Source organism: Moschus berezovskii, chromosome X (genome assembly GCF_049115385.1).
Source record: "Moschus berezovskii isolate FMDL1 chromosome X, NW_MosBer_1.0, whole genome shotgun sequence".
Taxonomy (NCBI): Eukaryota; Metazoa; Chordata; class Mammalia; order Artiodactyla; family Moschidae; genus Moschus; species Moschus berezovskii.
The window spans coordinates 148,732,527-148,755,647 of NC_142488.1; the positions used below are offsets into that span (position 1 = coordinate 148,732,527).

The window sequence follows — 23,121 nt, forward strand, 5'->3', positions numbered from 1 at the left end:
GCAAAATAATGAAGATCTTACATCATGAAGAAAAATCAACTCAGAATTGATTAAAGACCTAAATGTAAGACTTGATAAGACTCTTAGAAGAAAACCAGGGTGAAGCTTCACGACATTGAATCAGCAACGATTTCTTAGATCTGATACCAAGTGCACAAGTATTACTAGCAAAGTAAAAACAGACAAATCAGACTACATTAATCTTAAAACCTCTGCAGCAAAGGACACAGAGTGAAACAGAGGAACAGAGTGAAACAAAGGAACAGAGTGAACAGATCACCTACAGTACAGCAGAAAATATTTGAACAATATGTATCTATAAGGGGTTAATAAGCATACACCAATATGAAGGCTACCTATAAACCAGGAAGAGAACCTGATTGACCATGATGATACCCTGACATCAAACTTCCATGCGCCAGCATTGTAAGAAAAGAAATTTCTGTGGTTAAAGCCATGCAGTCTGTTTTATTACGGCAGCCTGAGCTGACTAACACAGTGGGAGAAGGAATTGAATAGACATTTCTCCAAAGAAGATCCACAAATGGTCAACAAACATATGAAAAGATGCTCAGTATTACTAATCAATAGGGAAATACAAATTAAAACCACAACAGAAATTATTTCGTACCTTCTGAGGTGGCCAATATGAATAAAAAGGCAATAGCAAGTTTGGTAAGGATATGGAAAAATTGGAACCCTTATACACTATGGTTGGAAATGTAAAATGTTGCAACCTTTATAGAAAACAGTATGGAGTTTCCTCAGAAATTTAGAACTGCTGTATGATCTAGCAATCCAACTCTAGAATATATTTCCATAAAAAAATTGAAAGCGAGATATTGAATAAATCATGTGCACATCTATGGTCATTGCAGCATTATTCCCAGTTGGTAAGATGTGGAAGCAATCTAAATGTTCATTGGTGGATAAATAGATAAAGATTATATATATATTATATAAACATGCACAAAATAGAATGTTTTGAAGCCTTAAAAAATAATTTTGTCATATGCTACCTCAGGGATGGGCCTTGATGATATTATGCTAAGTGAAATGAACCCATCAAATAATGACAAATATTGCATGATTCCACTTCTATGAGGTATCTACATTAATCATATCCATGGAAACAGAAAATATAATTGTGGTTGCCAAGGTCTGCGAGGAGGAAGACTTGAAGAATTGTTGCTCAATGGGTATAGGGCTTCAATCATGCAAGATGAAAAATTTCTTCAGATTTGCTGTAGAGCAATGTGTACATAGTTAGCAATAGTGTACCATACACTCAGAAATAAGAAGGTAAGTAATGATGTCTAGAGGTATGGTGAACCATGGGGTATGTATTCCCTCTTCATGTCAAAACCTTTGGTTTTCATGTCTCTTACACTAGTTTTAATAATGTAAGGGAATGCATGGACTTCCCTGGTAGCACAGTGAATGAGAATCTACCTGCCAATGCAGAGGACACAGGTTCGATCACTGGTCCAGGAAGATTCCACTTTCTGTGGGGCACCGAAACCTGTGTGTTACAAACTACTGAGCCTGCATGTGCCCTGCAATGAAGCCAGTCACTGCAACCAGAGAAAGCCTGTGCACAGCAATGAAGATCCAGTGCATCCAAAATTAAATAATTTTTAAAATATGGGAGAACAGAAATCCATGGTTGGAGAACCATAGAACTATCCAAATTGTTTTCTCCAGTTTAGGCAGTCTAACACTTCTAAACACTCTGAGCAGCAGAAGAGGAAGTGAGCTGCTCAACTCTATTTTGTAATGAGTTTATTTCATTTTACTTACCTGATGCTTTCTCTGGTCAGTGAAATGTGGGAAAGATCAGGGAGAATAAATCAGTTCAGTTCAGCCACTCAGTCGTGTCTGACTCTTTGCGACCCCATGAATCACAGCACGCCAGGCCTCCCTGTCCATCACCAACTCCCGGAGTTCAATCAAACTCACCTCCATCGAGTCGGTGATGCCATCCAGCCATCTCATTTTCTGTCGTCTCCGTTTCCTGCCCCTAATCCCTCCCATCATCAGAGTCTTTTCCAGTCAACTCTTCGCATGAGGTGGCCAAAGTATTGGAGCTTCAGCTTTAGCTTCAGTCCTAACAATGAACACACAGGATTGATCTCCTTTAGAATGGACTGGTTGGATCTCCTTGCAGTCCAAGAGACTCCCAAGAGTCTTCTCCAACACCACAGTTCAAAAGCATCAATTCTTCGGTGATCAGCTTTCTTCACAGTCCAACTCTCACATCCATACATGACCACTGGAAAAACCATAGCCTTGACTAGATGAAACTTGGTGGGCAAAGTAATGTCTCTGCTTTTTAATATGCTATCTAGGTTGGTCATAACTTTCCTTCCAAGGAGTAAGCGTCTTTTAATTTTATGGCTGCAAACAGCATCCGCAGTGATTATGGAGCCTCCCCCCCCCCAAAAAAAAAATAAAGTCTGACCCTGTTTCCACTGTTTCCCCATCTATTTCCCATTAAATGATGGGACCAGATGCCATGATCATAGTTTTCTGAATATTGAGCTTCAAGCCAAATTTTTCACTCTACTCTTTCAATTTCTTCAAGAGGCTTTTTAGTTCATCTTCACTTGCTGTCATAAGGGTGGTGTCATCTGCATATCTGAGGTTATTGATATTTCTCCCAGCAATCTTGATTCCAGCCTGTGCTTCTTCCAGCCCCGTGTTCCTCATGATGTACTCTGCATATAATTTAAATAAGCAGGGTGACAATATACAACCTTGATGTACTCCTTTTCCTATTTGGATCCAGTCCGTTGTTCCATGTCCAGTTCTAAGTGTTGCTTCCTGACCTGCATACAGGCTTCTCAAGAGGCAGGTCAGGTGGTCTGGGATTCCCATCTCTTTCAGAATGTTCCACAGTTTGTTGTGATCCACACAGTCAGAAGCTTTGGCATAGCCAATGAAGCAGAAATAGATGTTTTTCTGGAATTCTCTTGCTTTCTCCATGATCCAGCGGATGTTGGCAATTTGATCTCTGGTTCTGTTACCTTTTCTAAAACCAGCTTGAACATCTGGAAGTTCACGTTTCATGTATTGCTGAGGTCTGGCTTGGAGAATTTTGAGCATGACATTACTAGCACGTGAGATGAGTGCAATTGGGCAGTAGTTTGAGCATTCTTTGGCATTGCCTTTCTTTGGGATTGGGATGAAGACTGACCTTTTCTAGTCCTGTCGTCACTGCTGTGTTTTCCAAATTTGCTGGCATATTGAATGCAGCACTTTCACAGCATCATCTTTCAGGATTTGAAATAGCTCAACTGGAATTCCATCACCTCCACTAGCTTTGTTCATACTGATGCTTTCTAAGGCCCACTTGAATTCACATTCCAAGATGTCTGGCTCTAGGTCAGTGATCACAGCATCGTGATTATCTTGGTTGTAAAAATCTTTTTTTGTATAATTTTTCTATGTATTCTTACCACCTCTTCTTAATATCTTCTGTTTCTGTTATGTCCATGCCTTTTCTGTCCTTTATCTAGCCCATCTTTGCATGAAATATTCCCTTGGTATCCCTAATTTTCTTGAAGAGATCTCTTGTCTTTCCTATTCTGTTGGTTCTCTCAAATCCTTTCCCAGAATCAAAAGAAAGAATTAGTTTCACCTTAGGGCTCGATAAAGGACAGAAATGGTATGGACCTAACAGAAGCAGAAGATATTAAGAAGAGGTGGCAGGAATACACAGAAGAACTGTACAAAAAAGATCTTCACGACCAAGATCACGATAATGTGATCACTGACCTAGAGCCAGACATCTTGGAATGCGAAGTCAAGTGGGCCTTAGAAAGCATCACTACTAACAAAGCTAGTGGAGGTGATGGAATTCCAGTTGAGCTATTTCAAGTCTTGAAAGATGATGCTGTGAAAGTGCTGCACTCAATATGCCAGCAAATTTGGAAAACTCAGCAGTGGCCACAGGACTGGAAGAGGTCAGTCTTCATTCCAACCCCAAAGAAAGGCAATGCCAAAGAATGCTCAAACTACCGCACAATTGCACTCATCTCACACGCTACCAAAGTCATGCTCAAAATTCTCCAAGCCAGGCTTTAGCAGTATGTAAACCGTGAACTCCCAGATGTTCAAGCAGGTTTTAGAAAAAGCAGAGGCACCAGAGATCAAATTGCCAACATCTGCTGGATCATGGAGAAAGCAAGAGAGTTTCAGAAAAACATCTATTTCTGCTTCATTGACTATGCCAAGCCTTTGACTGTGTGGATCACAATAAACTGTGGAAAATTCTGAAAGAGATGGGAATCCCAGACCACCTGACCTGCCTCTTGAGAAACCTGTATGCAGGTCAGGAAGCAACACTTAGAACTGGACATGGAACAACAGACTGGTTCCAAATAGGAAAAGGAGTACATCAAGGTTGTATATTGTCACCTTGCTTATTTAACTTATATGCAGAGTACATCATGAGGAACGCTGGGCTGGAAGAAGCACAAGCTGGAATCAAGATTGCTGGGAGAAATATCAATAACCTCAGATATGCAGATGACACTACCCTTATGGCAGAAAGTGAAGAGGAAATCAAAAGCCTCTTGATGAAAGTGAAAGAGGAGCGTGAAAATGTTGGCTTGAAGCTCAACATTCAGAAAACAAAGATCATGGCATCTGGTCCCATCACTTCATGGGAAATAGATGGAAAAACAGTGGAAACAGTGTCAGACGTTATTTTTTTGGGCTCCAAAATCACTGCAGATGCTGACTGCAGCCATGAAATTGAAAGACGCTTGCTCCTTGGAAGGAAAGTTATGACCAACCTTGATAGTATATTAAAAAGAAGAGACATTACTTTGCCAACCAAGGTCCGTCTAGTCAAGGCAATGGTTTTTCCCGTGGTCATGTATGGATGTGAGAGTTGGACTGTGAAGAAGGCTGATCGCCGCAGAATCAATGCTTTTGAACTGTGGTGTTGGAGAAGACTCTTGAGAGTCCCTTATACTGCAAGGAGATCCAACCAGTCCATTCTAAAGGAGATCAGTCCTGGATGTTCATTAGAGGGAATGATGCTAAAGCTGAAACTGCAATACTTTGGCCACCTCATGCGACGGGTTGACTTACTGGAAAAGACTCTGATGCTGGGAAAGGTTGGGGGCGGGAGGAGAAGGGGACGACCGAGAGTGAGATGGCTGGATGGCATCACCGACTCTGTGGACATGGGTTTGAATGTACTCCGGGAGTTGGTGATGGACAGGGAGGCCTGGCGTGCTGTAATTCATGGGGTCTCGGAGAGTCGGACACGACTGAGTGACTGAACTGAACTGACCTAGGGTAAGAGGATCATGTGGTATTATTTTATATACATACATAAATAATGTACCTTGATATAATATATTAATAATCTCCTCTTCTAAGAGACTTAATCGAATAACTGAATTATTAGATTAGTGTCATGAGATCTCTTTGCTGAATTTATAGTCTAAGGTTTCTTTAATTACCTTTCATTAAGAATGTTTAGCAAAAATAATTCTTTTTAAAAGGAATGATACATTTTATTTATTTATTTAGATTCCACATATAAGTGATATCATATGGCATTTGTCTTTCTTTTTTCTTAAAAAAATTTATTTTAATTGGAGGCTAATTACTTTACATTATTGTATTGGTTTTGCCATATATTGACATGTATCTGCCCCGGATGTACATGTGTTCCCAATCTTGAACCCCCCTCGCACTTCCCTCCCCATCCCATCCCTCCGGTTCATCCCAGTACATCAGCCCAGGGCATCCTGTACCATGCATCGAACCTTGACTGGCGATTCGTTTCACATATGATAATATACATGTTTCAATGCCATTCTCCCAAATCGTCCTATCCTCGCCCTCTCCCACAGAGTCCAAAAGAGTGTTTTAGACATCTGAGTCTATTTTGCTGTCTCGTATACAGGGTTATCGTTACCATCTCTCTAAATTCCATATATACGCGTTCAGTTCAGTTCAGTTGCTCAGTCGTGTCTGACTCTTTGCGACCCCATGTATCACAGCACGCCAGGCCTCCCTGTCCATCACCAACTCCCGGAGTTCACTCAAACTCATGTCCATTGAGTCGGTTATGGCATCCAGCCATCTCACTCTCTGTCGTCCCCTTCTCCTGCCCACAAACCCTCCCAGCATCAGAGTCTTTTCCAGTGAGTCAACTCTTCGCATGAGGTGGCCAAAGTATTGGAGCTTCAGCTTTAGCATCAGTCCTTCCAATGAACACCCAGGATTGATCTCCTTTAGAATGGACTGGTTGGATCTCCTTGCAGTCCAAGGGACTCTCAAGAGTCTTCTCCAACACCACAGTTCAAAAGCATCAATTCTTTGGTGATCAGCTTTCTTCACAGTCCAACTCTCACATCCATACATGACCACTGGGAAAACCATAGCCTTGACTAGACGGACCTTAGTTGGCAAAGTAATGTCTCTGATTTTTAATATGCTATCTGGGTTAGTCATAACTTTCCTCCCAAGGAGTAAGCGTCTTTTAATTTCATGATTGCAATCCTCTTCTGCAGTGATTTTGGAGACCCAAAAAATAAAGTCTGACACTGTTTCCACAGTTTCCCCATCTATTTCCCAAGAAATGATGGGACCAGATGCCATGATCTTAGTGTTCTGAATGTTGAGCTTCAAGCTAACTTTTTCACTCTCTTCTTTCACTTTCATAAAGAGGCTTTTTAGTTCCTCTTCACTTGCTGCCATAAGGGTGGTGTCATCTGCATATCTGAGGTTATTGATATTTCTCCTGGCAATCTTGATTCCAGCCTGTACTTCTTCCAGCCCAGTGTTCCTCATGATGTATTCTGCATATCAGTTAAATAAGCAGGGTGACAATATACAACCTCGACATACTCCTTTTCCTATTTGGAACCAGTCTGTTGTTCCATGTCCAGTTCTAAGTGTTGCTTCCTGACCTGCATACAGGTTTCTCAAGAGGCAGGTCAGGTGGTCTGTTATTCCCATCTCTTTCAGAATTTTCCACAGTTTGTTCTGACCCTCACAGCCAAAGGCTTTGGCATAGTCAGTGAAGCAGAAATAGATGTTTTTCTGGAACTCTCTTCCTTTTTCCATGATCCAGCGGATGTTGGTAATTTGATCTCTTGTTCCTCTGCCTTTTATAAAACCAGCTTGAACATCTGGATGTTCATTGTTCACGTATTGCTGAAGCCTATACTCTTGCCTGGAAAATCTCATGGACGGAGGAGCCTGGTAGGCTGCCATTCATGGGTTCGCAAAGAGTCCGACACGACTGAGTGCCTTCACTTTCACTTTTCTCTTTCATGCATTGGAGAAGGAAATGGCAACCCACTCCACTGTTCTTGCCTGGGGAATCCCAGGGTCGGAGGAGCCTAGTGGGCTGCTGTCTATGGGGTTGCACAGAGTCGGACACAACTGAATTGACTGAGAAGCATCAGCAGCAGCATACTGTATTGGTGTTTTTCTTTCTGGCTTACTTTACTCTGTATAATAGGTTCCAGTTTCATCCACCTCATCAGAACTGATTCAAATGTGTTCTTTTTAATTGCTGAGTAATACTTCATTGTGTATATGTACCAAAGCTTTCTTATCCATTCGTCTGCACATGGACATCTAGGTTGCTTCCATGTCCTGGCTATTATAAACAATACTGTGATGAATATTGGAGTACCTGTGTCTCTTTCAATTCTGGTTTCCTTGGTGTGTATGCCCAGTAGTGTGATTGCTGGGTGGTATGGCAGTTCTGTGATTTATGGCGTCACAAAGAGTCGGACACAACTGAGAGACGGAACTGAACTGACTGATGCCAGTTCTATTTCCAGTTGTTTAAGGAATCTCCACACTATTATCCACAGTGGTTGTACTAGTTTGCATTCCCACCAACAGTGTAAGGGGTTCCCTTTTCTCCACACCCTCTCCAGAATTTATTGCTTGTAGACTTTTGGATAGCATCCATTCTGACTGGCGGAAAATGGTACCTCATTGTGGTTTTGATTTGCATTTCTCTGATGATGAGTGATGTTGAGCATCTTTTCATGTGTTTGTTAGTCATCTGTATGTCATCTTTGGAGAAATGTCTGTTTCGTTCTTTGGCTCATTTTTGGATTGGGTCGTTTATTTTTCTGGAATTGAGTTGCAGGAGTTGCTTGTATATTTTTGAGATTAATTGTCAGTTGCTTCATTTGCTAATATTTTCTCCCATTCTGAAGGCTGCCTTTTCACCTTGCTTATAGTTTCTTTTGCTGTGAAGAAGTTTTTAGTTTAAATTAGGTCCCATTTGTTTATTTTTGTTTTTATTTCCAATATACTGGGAAGTGGGTCATGGAGGATCCTGCTGTGATTTGTATAAGAGAGTGTTTTGCCTACGTTCTCCTCTAGGAGTTTTACAGTTTCTGGTCTTATGTTTAGAACTTAAATCCATTTTGAGTTTATTTTTGTGTATGGTTTTAGGGAGTGTTCTAGTTTCATTCTTTTGCAAGTGGCTGACCAGTTTTCCCGGCACCACTTGTTAAAGAGACTGTCTTTTCTTCATTGAATATTCTTGCCTCCCTTGTCAAAGATAAGGTGTCCATAGGTACGTGGATTTATCTCTGCGCTTTCTATTTTGTTCCATTGATCTATATTTCTGTCTTTATGCCAGTACCATACTGTCCTGATGACTGTGGCTTTGTAGTAGAGACTGAAGTCCGGCAGGTTGATTCCCCCAGTTCCATTCTTCTTTCTCAAGATTGCTTTGGCTATTCGAGGTATTTTGTATTCCCATACAAATAGTGAAATTATTTGTTCTAGCTCTGTGAAAAATACCGTTTGTAGCTTGATAAGGATTTCATTGAACTTATAAATTACTTTGGGTAATACATTCATTTTCACAATATTTATTTTTCCAATCCATGAACACGGTATATTTCTCCATCTGTTAGTGTCCTCTCTGATTTCTTTCACTAGTGTTTGATAGTTTTCTATATATAAGTCTTTTGTTTCTTTAGGTAGATATATTCCTAAGTATTTTATTCTTTTTGTTGCAACGGTGAATGGAATTGTTTCCTTAATTTCTCTGTTTTCTCATTATTAGTGTATAGGAATGCAAGGGATTTCTGTGTGTTGATTTTATATCCTGCAACGTTACTATATTCATTGATTAGCTCTAGTAATTTTCTGGTAGAGTCTTCAGGGTTTCCTGTGTAGAGGATCATGTCATCGGCAAACAGTGAGAGTTTTACTTCTTCTTTTACAAGTTGGATTCTTTTTATGTCTTTTTCTACTCTGATTGCTGTGGCCAAAATTTCCCAAACTATGTTGAATAGTAGTGGTGAGAGTGGGCACTCTTGTCTTGTTCCTGATTTTGGGGGAAACGATTTCAATTTTTCACCATTGAGGATAATGTTTGCTGTGGGTTTGTCATAAATAGCTTTTATTATGTTGAGGAATATTCCTACTATTCCAGCCTTCTGGAGGGTTTTTTTTTTTATCATAAATGGATGTTTAATTTTTTAAAGGCTTTCTCTGCATCTATTGAGATAATCATATGGTTTTATTTTTCATTTTGTTAATGTGTTGTATTACATTGATTGATTTGCAGATATTGAAGAATCCTTGAATCCCTGGGATAAAGCCCACTTGGTTATGATGTACGATCTTTTTAATGTGTTGTTGGATTCTGATTGCTAGAATTTTTTAAAAGGATTTTTGCATCTATGTTCATCAGTGATATTGACCTGTAGTTCTCTTTTTTTGTGGCATCTTTTTCAGGTTTTGGTATTAGGGTGATGGTGGCCTCCTAGAATGAGTTTGGAAGTGGTAGGTGTTAGCTCTTCTCTAAATTTTTGGTAGAATTTAGCTGTGAAGCCATCTGGACCTGGGCTTTTGTTTGCTGGAAGATTTCTTATTACAGTTTCAATGTTTGTGCTTGTGATGGGTCTGTTTAGATTTTCTATTCCTTCCCGGTTCAATTTTGAAAAGTTGTACTTTTGTAACAATTTGTCCATTTCTTCCAAGTTGTCCATTTTATTGGCATATAATTTCTTTTTTTTATTTTTGATTTATTTTTTTTTATTTTGCAATATTATATTGGTCGGTTTTGCCATACACTGACATGAATTCGCCCCAGGTGTACATGAGTTCCCCCTCCTGAACCCCCCCTCACTTCCCTCCTCCCTTTATCCTCCCTCTGGGTAATCCCCGCACACCAGCACCGAGTATCCTGTAACATGCATTAACCCTGAACTGCTGATTCGTTTCACATATGACAACATACGTGTTTCAATGTCATTCTCTCAAATCATCCCACCCTAAACTTCTCCCACAAAGTCCCAAAGACTGTTCGATACAACTGTGTCTCTTTTGCTGTCTCCTATACAGGGTTATATTTCCATCTTTCTAAATTCCATATATATGTGTTAGTACACTGTATTGGTGTGTTTCTTTCTGTCTTACTTCACTCTGAGTCTCCAGTTTCATCCACCTCATTAGAACTGATTCAAATGCATTCTTTTTAATGGCTGAGTAATACTCCATTGTGTATATGTACCAAAGCTTTCTTATCCATTCGTCTGCAGATGGACTTCTAGGTTGCTTCCATGTCCTGGCTATTATAAACAGTGCTGCGATAAACATTAGAGTACATGTGTCTCTTTCAATTCTGGTTTCCTTGGTGTGTATGCCCAGGAGTGCAATTACTGGATCATATGGCAGTTCTATTTCCAGTTTTTTGAGGAATCTCCACACTGTTCTCCATAGTGGCTGTACTAGTTTGCATTCCCACCAACAGTGTAAGAGGGTTCCCTTCTCTCCACACCCTCTCCAGCATTTAATGCATGTAGACTTTTGGATAGCAGCCATTCTGACTGGTGTGAAATGGTATCTCATTGTAGTTTTGATTTGCATTTCTCTGATTATGAGGGATGTTGAACATTTTTCCATGTGTTTGTTAGCCATCTGTATGTCTTCTTTGGAGAAATGTCTGTTTAGTTCTTTGGCCCATTTTTTGATTGGGTCATTTATTTTTCTGGAATTGAGCTGCAGGAGTTGCTTATATATTTTGGAGATTAATCCTTTATCAGTTGCTTCATTTGCTATTATTTTCTCCCATTCTGAAGGCTGTCTTTTCACCTTGCTTATAGTTTCCTTTGCTGTGCAGAAGCTTTGGATTTTAATTAGGTCCCATTTGTTTATTTTCGCTTTTATTTCCAATATTCTGGGAGGTGGGTCATGGAGGATCCTGCTGTGATTTATGTCAGAGAGTGTTTTGCCTACGTTCTCCTCTAGGAGTTTTATAGTTTCTGGTCTTACATTTAGCTCTTTAATCCATTTTGAGTTTATTTTGGTGTATGGTGTTAGGAAGTGTTCTAGTTTCATTCTTTTACAAGTGGCTGACCAGTTTTCCCAGCACCACTTGTTAAAGAGACTGTCTTTTCTCCATTGTACATTCTTGCCTCCTTTGTCAAAGATAAGGTGTCCATAGGTGCGTGGATTTATCTCTGGGCTTTCTATTTTGTTCCATTGATCTATATTTCTGTCTTTATGCCAGTACCATACTGTCTTGATGACTGTGGCTTTGTAGTAGAGCCTGAAGTCTGGCAGGTTAATTCCCCCAGTTCCATTCTTCTTCCTCAAGATTGCTTTGGCTATTCGAGGTTTTTTGTATTTCCATACAAACTGTGAGATTATTTGTTCTAGTTCTGTGAAAAATATTGTTGGTAGCTTGATAGGGATTGCATTGAATGTATAAATTACTTTGGGTAGTATACTCATTTTTACAATATTTATTCTTCCAATCCATGAACACGGTATATTTCTCCATCTATTAGTGTCCTCTTTGATTACTTTCACTAGTGTTTTATAGTTTTCTATGTACAAGTCTTTTGTTTCCTTAGGTAGATATATTCCTAAGTATTTAATTCTTTTCATTGCAACAGTGAATGGAATAGTTTCCTTAATTTCTCTTTCTATTTTCTCATTATTAGTGTATAGGAATGCAAGGGATTTCTGTGTGTTGATTTTATATCCTGCAACTTTACTGTATTCATTGATTAGCTCTAGTAGTTTTCTGGTAGAGTCTTTAGGGTTTTCTGTGTAGAGGATCATGTCATCAGCGAACAGTGAAAGCTTTAATTCTTCTTTTCCAATTTGGATTCCTTTTATGTCTTTCTCTGTTCTGATTGCTGTGGCCAAATCTTCCAGAACTATGTTGAAGAGTAGTGGTGAGAGTGGGCACCCTTGTCTTGTTCCTGACTTTAGGGGAAATGCTTTCAGTTTTTCACCATTGAGGATAATGTTTGTTGTGGGTTTGTCATATATAGCTTTTATTATGTTGAGGTATGTCCCTTCTATTCCCACTTTCTGGAGGGTTTTTATTATAAATGGATGTTGAATTTTGTCGAAGGCTTTCTCTGCATCTATTGAGATAATCATATGATTTTTATTTTTCAGTTTGTTAATGTGGTGTATTAGGTTGATTGATTTGCGGATATTGAAGAATCCTTGCATTCCTGGGATAAAGCCTACTTGGTCATGATGTATGATCTTCTTAATGTGTTGTTGGATTCTGATTGCTAGAATTTTGTTAAGGATTTTTGCATCTATGTTCATCAGTGATATTGGCCTGTAGTTTTCTTTATTTGTGGGGTCTTTACCAGGTTTTGGGATTAGGGTGATGGTGGCCTCATAGAATGAGTTTGGAAGTTTCCCTTCCTCAGCTATTTTCTGGAAGAGTTTGAGTAGAACAGGTGTTAGCTCTTCTCTAAATTTTTGGTAGAATTCAGCTGTGAAGCCGTCTGGACCTGGGCTTTTGTTTGCTGGGAGATTTTTGATTACAGCTTCAATTTCCGTGCTTGTGATGGGTTTGTTCAGATTTTCTATTTCTTCCTGGTTCAGTTTTGGAAAGTTGTACTTTTCTAGGAATTTGTCCATTTCTTCCAGGTTATTCATTTTTTTTTGCCATATAATTGCTGATAGTATTCTCTAATAATCCTTTGTATTTCTGTGTTGTCAGTTGTGATCTCTCTATTTTCATTTCTAATTTTATTGATTTGGTTCTTCTCCCTTTGTTTCTTGATGAGTCTGGCTAGTGATTTGTCAATTTTATTTACCTTCTCAAAGAACCAGCTTTTGGCTTTGTTGATTTTTGCTATGGTCTCATTTGTTTCTTTTGCATTTATCTCTGCCCTAATTTTTATGATTTCTTTCCTTCTACTGACCCTGCTGCTGCTGCTGCTGCTAAGTCACTTCAGTCGTGTCCGACTCTGTGTGACCCCATAGACGGAAGCCTACCAGGCTCCCCCGTCCCTGGGATTCTCCAGGCAAGAACACTGGAGTGGGTTGCCATTTCATTTCTTCCTTTTCTAGTTGCTTTGGATGTAGAGTTAGGTTATTTAGTTGACTTTTTTCTTGTTTCTTGATGTGTGCCTGTATTGCTATGAACTTCCCCCTTAGCACTGCTTTTACAGTGTCCCAGAGGTTTTGGGTTGTTGTGTTTTCATGTTCATTCATTTCTATGCATATTTTGATGTCTCTTTTGATTTCTTCTATAATTTGTTCATTATTCAGCAGCATGTTGTTCAGTCTCCATATGTTGGCATTTTTAATAGGTATTCTCCTGTAGTTGAGATCTAATCTTACTGCATTCTGGTCAGAAAAGATGCTTGGAATGATTTCAATTTTTTTGAATTTACCTAGGCTAGATTTATGACCCAGAATGTGATCTATCCTGGAAAAGGTTACGTGTGCGCTTGAGAAAAAGGTGAAATTCATTGTTTGGGGGTGAAATGTCCTATAGAGATCTATTAGGTCTAACTGGTCTATTGTATCATTTAAAGTTTGTGTTTCCTTGTTAATTTTCTGTTTAGTTGATCTATCCATAGATGTAAGTGGGGTGTTAAAATCTCCCACTATTATTGTGTTATTGTTAATTTCCCCTTTCATACTTGTTAGTAATTGTCTTACATATTTCGGTGCTCCTATGTTGGGTGCATAAATATTTATAATTGTTATATCTTCTTCTTGGATTGATCCTTTGATCATTATGTAGTTTCCTTCTTTGTCTCTTTTCACAGCCTTTGTTTTAAAGACTATTTTATCTGATATGAGTATTGCTACTCCTGCTTTCTTTTGGTCTCAATTTGCATGGAATATCTTTTTCCAGCCCTTCACTTTCAGTCTGTATGTGTCCCTCGTTTTGAGGTGGGTCTCTTGTAGAATACATATATGGGGGTCTTGTTTTTGTATCCATTCAGCCAGCCTTTGTCTTTTGGTTGGAGCATTCAACCCATTTATGTTTAAGGTAATTATTGATAAATACGATCCCGTAGTCATTTTCTTTATTGTTTTGGGTTCAAGTTTATACACCCTTTCTGTGTTTCCTGACTAGAGAAGATCCTTTAGCATTTGTTGGAGAGCTGGTTTGGTGATGCTGAATTCCCTCAGCTTTTGCTTGCCTGTAAAGCTTTTGATTTCTCCTTCATATTTGAATGAGATCCTTGCTGGGTACAGTAATCTGGGCTGTAGGTTATTTTCTTTCATCACTTTAAGTATGTCTTGCCATTCCCTCCTGGCCTGAAGAGTTTCTGTTGAAAGATCGGCTGTTATCCTTATGGGAATCCCCTTGTGTGTTATTTGCTGCTTTTCCCTTGTTGCTTTTAATATTTGTTCTTTGTGTTTGATCTTTGTTAATTTGATTAATATGTTTCTTGGAGTATTTTGCCTTGGGTTTATTCTGTTGGGGACTCTCTGGGTTTCTTGGACTTGGGTGATTATTTCTTTCCCTATTTTAGGGAAGTTTTCAACTATTATCTTCTCAAGTATTCTCTAATGTTCTTTCTTTTTGTCTTCTTCTTCTGGGACTCCTATGATTCGAATGTTGGAGCGTTTAACATTGTCCCAGAGGACTCTAATATTGTCCTCATTTCTTTTAATTCGTTTTTCTTTTTTCCTCTCTGTTTCATTTATTTCTACAATTCTGTCTTCTAGCTCCCTTATCCTGTCTTCTGCCTCCATTATTCTACTGTTTGTTCCCTCCAGAGTGTTTCTGATCTCATCTATTGCATTATTCATTGTATATTGACGCTTTTTTGTTTCGTCTAAGTCCTTATTAAACCTTTCTTCTATCTTCTCAATCCTTTTCTCCAGGTTATTTATCTGTAACTCCACTTTGCTTTCAAGATTTTGAATCATTTTCACCACCAAAATTCAAAATTCTTTATCAGGTAGATTCCCTATATCTTCTTCTTTTGTTTGTGTTGGTGGGCAATTATCTTGTTCCTTTACTTGCTGGGTATTTCTCTGCCTCTTCATCTTGCTTATATTGCTTTGCTTGGGGTGGCCTTTCCCTCTTCTTGCAGTTTGTGGCGTTCTCTTTATTATGTAGTTTCCTGGCTGTGTGTGGGGTTGGACAGGTGACTTGTCAAGGTTCCCTGGTTAGGGAAGCTTGTGTCGGTGTTCTGGTGGGTGGAGCTGTATTTCTTCTCTCTACAGTGCAATGAAGTGTCCAGTAATGAGTTATGAGATGTCGCTGGGTTTGGAGTGACTTTAGGCAGCCTGTATATTGAAGCTCAGGGCTATTTTCCTGTTTTGCTGGAGAATTTGCATGGTATGTCTTGCCCTGGAACTTGTTGACCTTTGGGTGGTGCTTGGTTTTAGTGTAGGTATGGAGACGTTTAATGAGCTCCTATCGATTAATGTTCCCTGGAGTCAGGAGTTCTGTGGTGTTCTCAGGATTCGGGCTTAAGCCTCTTGCCTCCGGTTTTTGGTCTTATTCTTGGAGTACCCTCTAGACTACTCTATCTGTCATTTCCCAGGCGGTTCCCTCTGTTTTAGCTTCTGTTTGCTGGTCTCTTCAGTGTCCCATTTCCGCCCTGACACTAGGGTGCGGGTGGACACTTTTTAAAGTCTCAGTTGTTCAGTCCTGTTCTGGGAAGGGAGGAACGCTGCAGACAAATATCTCTGGCATCTGTGGGGAGTGCTCGCAGCGTCTCAGCCACATTGGGTTTGCCTCCGCTCATAGCGCGTGTGCTGTCCCAGTCTACACTGTACAGGCTCTAGGTTGCTCTGCCGGGAACTGCCCGAGGCCGGCGCTTGGTTGTATGCACTTCCCAGGTCTGAGCGGCTCAAGTTCAGGTTCTCAGGTACTCCACAAAGGCGCAGACTTGATTGGGCTTGCGTTTTGTGCCTTCCCCGGTCCGAGCAGCTCAGGTGACCAGGTTTGGCGAGCACGGTCGCTGCGACTTATCGCCTCCCCAGTCCCTGCCACTTGGTTTTCTGGATGCACAACCAGTGCACCTTCTCAGGCGGATATCGACTGGCCCGAGCCCAAGAAGTCTTGATTAACAACGAAGCCTGCCTGAAGTTTGGTATTGGATGCCTTTCTGGGGCCGTGGTTGCCCCCTCCGGCTCTAGCTGACCTCCCTGCCTGTCTCGGCAGGGGATGGGGGATGGGCCGACTGCAGCCAGCTCGCTCTGCTCAGTCCTTTGTTCTGTGAGCATGGCTGGCGGAGTCTTAGGTTAGAGCTTTCCGCCTTTTCGCAGGGAAGCTATCCCAGTGTGCTTTGCTATCCCCAGTTCTCTCAGATTGCCCTTGTGGCATTCAAGCCCAACTCTCTCTCAGCAGTTCAGCCGACTCCTCCCTGCCCAGCCCCCACTTGCTAATGGCATATGCAGGCGTCTGGGCTGCTTCTCCGCTGGGAGTTACCGTTTGGTGTGTAATCTGTGGGTTTTAAAAAAATCTTTAAAAATAAGAGGGTTATGTGGACCTCTGAGGTTCCAAGGCTCACCACAGATTCGCCAGTGAGAGTGTTTCCTGGTGTTTGGAAACTTCTCTCTTTTTAAAGCCTCCCTTCCTGGGACGGAGCTCCGTCCTTACTTCTTTTGCCTCTCTTTTATTCTTTTATGTTTTTTCCTACCTCCTTTTGAAGACAATGGGCTGCTTTTCTGGGTGCCTGATGTCCTCTGCCAGCATTCAGAAGTTGTTTTGTGGACTTTACCCCGCATTCAAATGTTCTTTTGATGAATTTGTGGGGGAGAGAGTGGTCTTGTTATCCTATTCCTCTGCCATCTTGTTCCTTCATCTGGAGTTCTCTTTATTGTGGAGTTTCCTCACTGTGGGTGGGGTTAGATGGGTGGCTTGTCAAGGTTCCCTGGTTAGGGAATCTTGTGTCGGTGCTCTGGTGGGTGGGTGGGATTTCTTCTCTCTTGAGTGCAATGAAGCCTCCATTAATGTGTTTTGAGATGTCAGCGGGTTTGGAGTGACTTTGGGCAGCCTGTTTATTGAAGTTCAGGGCTATTTTCCTGTGTTGCTGGAGAATTTGCTTGGTATGTCTTGCTCTGGAACTTGTTGACCCTTGGTTGGTGCTTGGTTTTAGTGTAGGTATAGAGATGTTTGATGATCTCCTATCGATTAATGATCCCTGGAGTCAGGAGTTCTCTGGTGTTCTCAGGATTTGGACTTAAGCTTCCTGCCTTTGGTTTTCAATCTTATTCTTGCAGTAGCCTCAAGACTTCTCCATCTGTCACTTCCAAGGTGTTTCCCTCTGTTTTATCTTCTTCTGTTTGCTGGTCTCTTCAGTGTCTAATTTCCACTCTGATACTAAGGGGCGGTTGCAGACACTTTTTAAGGCTCACTTGTTCAGTCGTGCTGTGGGGAGGGAGGAATGTTGCAGAAAAATATCACCAGGGTCTGTGGGGTGTGCTTGCAGTGTCTTGGCCACAGTGGGTTTGCCCCCACTCCCGGTGCATGTGCTGTCCCAGTTTACCCTGCACAGTCTATAGGTTGCTCTGCCGGGAAATGTCTGAGGCCATTGCTTGGTTGCATGCACATCCCAGGTCAAAGTCTCTCAGGTTCTGGTACTCACGGTACTCACGTACTCCACACAAAGGTTCAGACTTGGTTGGGCCTGCGTTTTGTGCCCTTCCCTGGTCTGAGCAGCTCACATAATCAGGTGTTTGACGAGCATGGTCACTGCGACTTATCATCTCCCCAGTCCCTGCCACTCGGTTTTCTGGGTGTACAACCACCACACCTTCTCAGGCAGATGTTGACCGGCCTGTAACACAAGAAGTCTTGGTTAGCAATGAAACCTCTTTGCAGTTTGGTATCGGCTGCCTCTCTGGGACTGGGATTGCCCCCTTCTGGCTCTGGCTGCCCTCCCCTTCCTGTCTCTGATGGGGGGTGGGGGATGGGCCTGTCTGCAGCCGGCTAGCTCTGCTCAGTCTTTTGTTCTGTGAGTGAGTCTGGCGGAGTCTTAGGTTAGGACTTTTCACCTTTTCGCGGGGTAGCTATCCCACAGTCTGCTATGCTATCTCAAGTTAGCACCCTCAGATTGCTCTCGGGGCATTCAGGCCTGGTCCTCACTCTAAGCAATGCAGCCCGCACCTCCCTGCTCAGCTCCCACTTACTAGTGGCGGATGCGGGTGTCTGCGCTGCTTCTCTGCTGGGAGTTACTGTTGGGTGCGTAATCTGTGGGTTTTAATTATTTATTTGTTTTTCCTCCTGGTTATGTTGCCCTCTGAGGTTCCAAGGCTTGCCATAGACTCGCCAGTGAGAGTGTTTCCTGGTGTTTGGAAACTTCTCTCTTTTTTCAGCCTCCCTTCCCAGGACGGAGCTCCATCCCTACCTCTTTTGTCTCTCTTTTTATTTTTTATGCTTTTCCTACCTCCTTTCGAAGACAATGGGCTACTTTTCTGGGTGCCTGATGTCCTCTGCCAGCATTCAGAAGTTGTTTTATGATATTTACTCAGCGTTCATATGTTCTTCTGATAAATTTGTGGGTGAGAACGTGGTCTCCTCGTCCTATTCCTCCGCCATCTTCCTCCCTCCTCGGAATGATACATTTTAAATATAAAACTTTTGAAAATTACACTGGAAAACCTATACTTTCACCTTCATTCAGGCTTATGACAATATTCGGCCACAACCACTTCAGAATGCTGGAAATTATGCTTTCTTTTCTAATGGCTGAGATGCAGTTTAGACCTAAGCCCAGGCTTGTTTCAGGAAGACACCTCTAAATCCTTCTGGCCTCTCACCTTGCTGCCTTGGTGTCCATTCTTCATCAGAATCCTCAGTGTCATCTACCTGGGGTTTGATGACCTGCCTGTGGTGATGCATGAAAGCTGGTCGAAGAGCTCTGAGACCTGGAAAGAAGCAAAATATTTGTTCTAAGGAGGAGGAACAAAGCACAGAAACAATGGAAAGTGTCACAAAGTCAGGGAAATTGGTAGTATGGCCTGGGAGAATGTAGAACAAGGCAAGAGGTGAGCTCTGCACTGCAGGGTCAACCCCACTTTGATACAAAACAATAAAAATTTCCTCCAGGTTAGTCTCCACAGAAAAGGGAACTGTGAGCAGATGAAGCCACCTAAGACAGGGCCAAGTAAACACTGAGGCTGAAGACCTGTTTCATGTTTCCCAGGCTCACAAGCTCCCAGCACTTCCTGTTACCTGTAGCAATCAGTGCTTCTTAGTTACTTTTCACATTTCTATAACGAATTTTTTCCCATTCTTCCATCTCTGCCCATTCTTCTTTGGTGAAGTATATGGAAATGTCTTTGAAAGTATCTTTGGCCTAAGGAAAATAATAGATTTCATCAGTGGTTTACTAATATAAGTCAGACCTTAGAGCTGGGCCTTCTCCTCTACCTTTTGTGTAGGGAGTAGCCTGAACCTACTGGATTGTCTCTGTGAGACAGCAATGAAGACTTTTCTTCATGACTGTGTCCTGCTTAACTGAGCAAACACTGAGCATTTTCCTAACTCTCTCTGGACACAAAGCAGTTGACCATGCTAGTGTCCTGTTTTGTTCCACTCCACCTCACCGTCTAAGACAGGACCAGGCACTCCTATCCTGTGTACGTTCACAGAGAAGTTCACTCAGCTGCCCAGGCAAGCAGTGTGGTCCTTCAGGGACCAGCTCCGTGTCCTTCCTATAGAGCTTTGGTGGACTTTGCTGTCTCTACCTCTCACCATGGGCTTCAACTCTGTTCTCCTAGCATCTCCACCAGTACTCGCCTCTGAAGACCTGTTTCGGCTCATGGTCATGGGACTGCCTCAAGGCCAAGGTGCCTGTGGAGGAGAAAGATGCTGAGAATGCCCAGACCACTATCCAGAACCTGGTCTGTCTTCCTTGGGTGGAGTGTCCAGGGCAGGAAGGTGAGGGGAAAGTCAGGGTGAGGGTATTGGTGGATAGGACGGATCCTGACCAGCTATGACAGACCAGCCTAAAGTGAATTAGATTTGGTTTCTTTCGTTCTCCTACAATTCAGCCACTCTGAGGAAAGGCACTGGGAGGGATGTGTCTGTGGGTGACGGAGGGAGTCCTGAGGAGACCTGGAAGAACCTAACTGCTAGACTGGGGTCAGGCTGAAATCAGGGCTCTGTTCCAGTGCAGGAGAGGGAACATTTCTCCAGGAAGGGTTTTGAGGATCTCTGCCTGGGGACTCAGAAAAATCTGGGCATAACATTGGTTCTATGTCTAAGGGAAAGTCACTCAGCTTGAGGAGATCTGGGTCACAAGGGCTGAAGAAACTGAGGTCCTTGGATGGTGGGGATTGGGGATCTTTCAGCTGAGCTATTTCAATGATGCTGTGAAAGTGCTGCTCTTAATACGCCAGCAAATTTGGAATACTCAGCAGTGGCTACAGGGCTGGAAAACATCAGTTTTCATTCCAATCCCAAAGGAAGGCAATGCCAAAGAATGCTTAAACTACCACACAATTGCACTCATTACACACACTAGTAAAATAGTGCTCAAAATTACACAAGCCATGCTTCAACAGTATGTGAAATGTGAACTTCCAGATGTTCAAGCTGGATTTAGAAAAGGCAGAGGAACCAGAGATCATATTGCCAACATCCGTTTGATCATCAAAAAGCAAGAGAGTTCCAGAAAAGCATCTAATTCTGCTTTATTGACTATGCCAAAGACTTTGTGTGGATCACAACAAATTGAAAAATTCTGAAAGAGATAAGAATACCACTCCACCTGACCTGCCTCTTGAGAAATCTATATGCAGGTCAGAAATCAACAGTTAGAACTGGACATGGAAAAGTCTGGTTCCAAATAGGGAAAGGAGTACATCAAGGCTGTATATTGTCACCCTGCTTATTTAACTTATATGCAGAATACATCATTAGAAACCCTGACCTGGATGAAGCACAAGCTGGAATCAAGATTGCCAGGAGAAATATCAATAACTTCAGATATGCAGATTACACCACCCTCATGGCAGAAAGCAAAGAAGAACTAAAGAACTTCTTGATGAAAGTGAAAGAGGAGAGTGAAAAAGTTGGCTTAAGACTCAGCATTCAGGAAACTAAGATCATGGCATCTGGTCCCAATACTTAATATCAAATAGATAGGGAAACACTGGAAATAGTCACAGACTTTATTTTTTAGGGCTCCAAAATCACTGCAAATGGTGACTGCAGCCATGTAATGAAAAGATGCTTACTCTTTTGAAGAAAAGTTATGACAGCACATTATAAAACAGAGACATTACTTTGCCAACAAAGATCCATCTGGTCAAAGCTATGGTTTTTCCAGTAGTAATGACATGGGTTTGAGTGAACTCCGGGAGTTGGTGATGGACAGGGAGGCCTGGAGTGCTGTTATTCATGGGGTTGCAAAGAGTCAGATACGACTGAGCGACTGAACTGAACTGAACTGAATGTATGGATGTGAGAGTTGGTCTACAAAGAAAGTTGAGTGAGGAAGAATTGATGCTTTTGAGCTGCGGTGTTGGAGAAGACTCTCCAGAGTCCCTTGGACTGCAAGGAGATCCAACCAGTCCACTCTAAAGCAAATCAGTTCTGAATATCCTTTGGAAGGACTGATGTTGAAGCTGGAGCTCCAATACTTTAGCCACTTGATGTGAAGAATTGACTCATTTGAAAAGACTCTGATGCTGGAAAAGATTGAAAGCAGGAGGAGAAGCAGACAACAGAGGATGAGATGGTTGGATGGCATCACTGACTCAGTGAACGTGAGTTTGAGTAAACTCTGGGAGTTGGTGATGGGCAGAGAGGCCAAGTGAGTTGCAGTCCACATGGTCACAAAGAGTTGGACAAGACTGAGTGAATGAACTGACTGAAGGGGAGCTGAGCTAATGGTAGCTATCTTAAGGAGGGCTGAGCTAAGAAGAGTCATACTATGGAGAGCTAAAATAATGAGAGCTAAGCTAACGAGAGGAGAGCTTTGTTAAGGAAATCTAAGCTAAGGAGAGTCAAGCTAATAATAGCTATCCTAAGGAGTCCTCCACTAAGGACAGCTAGGAGGGCTGAGCTTAGGAGAGCTAAACTAAGGAAAGCTAAGCTAAGGAGAGCTAAGCTAAGGTGAGTTAAGGTAGGGAGGACTGAGCTAAGGAGAGTGAGGACAGACACCAGGTTTGGTAGCTTCTCTGGCTCATTCTACTCTAATGTACAACCAAGCATGACAAAAACTCTTAAGACAACAGTAGCCATCCTAAAAGAGGAGGGAATAAAAAAAAAAACACAAAAAAACAAAAACTTGCAGCATGGAGGTTTTTCTCTGTAACCGCAGCCTTCAAACTATTGCTGATGTTCATCTGATAGTCACAAAGCCACTGGACTCAACATGACATCTACCCTTCAACATGTCAGGGGTCACACATCAAAAATAATAATATTCAGTTCAGTTCAGTTCAGTCGCACAGTCGTGTCCGACTCTTTGTGACCCCATGAATCACAGCACGCCAGGTCTCCCTGTCCATCACCAACTCCCGGAGTTCACTCAAACTCATGTCCATCGAGATGGTGATTCCATCCAGCCATCTCATTCTCTGTCGTCCCCTTCTCCTCCTGCCCCCAATCCCTCCCAGCATCAGAGTCTTTTCCAATGAGTCAACCCTTCACATGAAGTGGCCAAAGTATTGGAGTTTCAGCTTTAGCATCAGTCCTTCCAATGAACACACAGGATTGATCTCCTTTAGAATGGACTGGTTGGATCTCCTTGCAGTCCAAGGGACTCTCAAGGGTCTTCTCCAACACCACAGTTAAAAATCATCAGTTCTTTGGTGCTCAACTTTCTTCACAGTCCAACTCTCACATCCATACATGACCACCTGAGAAACCATACAATCAAAAGCCAAAACAAAACCGGGACACACTCAGGAAGTAAA

At 41.8% G+C, this 23,121-nt stretch overlaps 1 pseudogene; it reads right to left on the reverse strand.

The window, feature by feature from the left end:
- LOC129564095 (histone-lysine N-methyltransferase PRDM9-like) overlaps window positions 1-23,121 on the reverse strand; it is a 172,465-nt pseudogene that overhangs the window by 138,848 nt on the left and 10,496 nt on the right.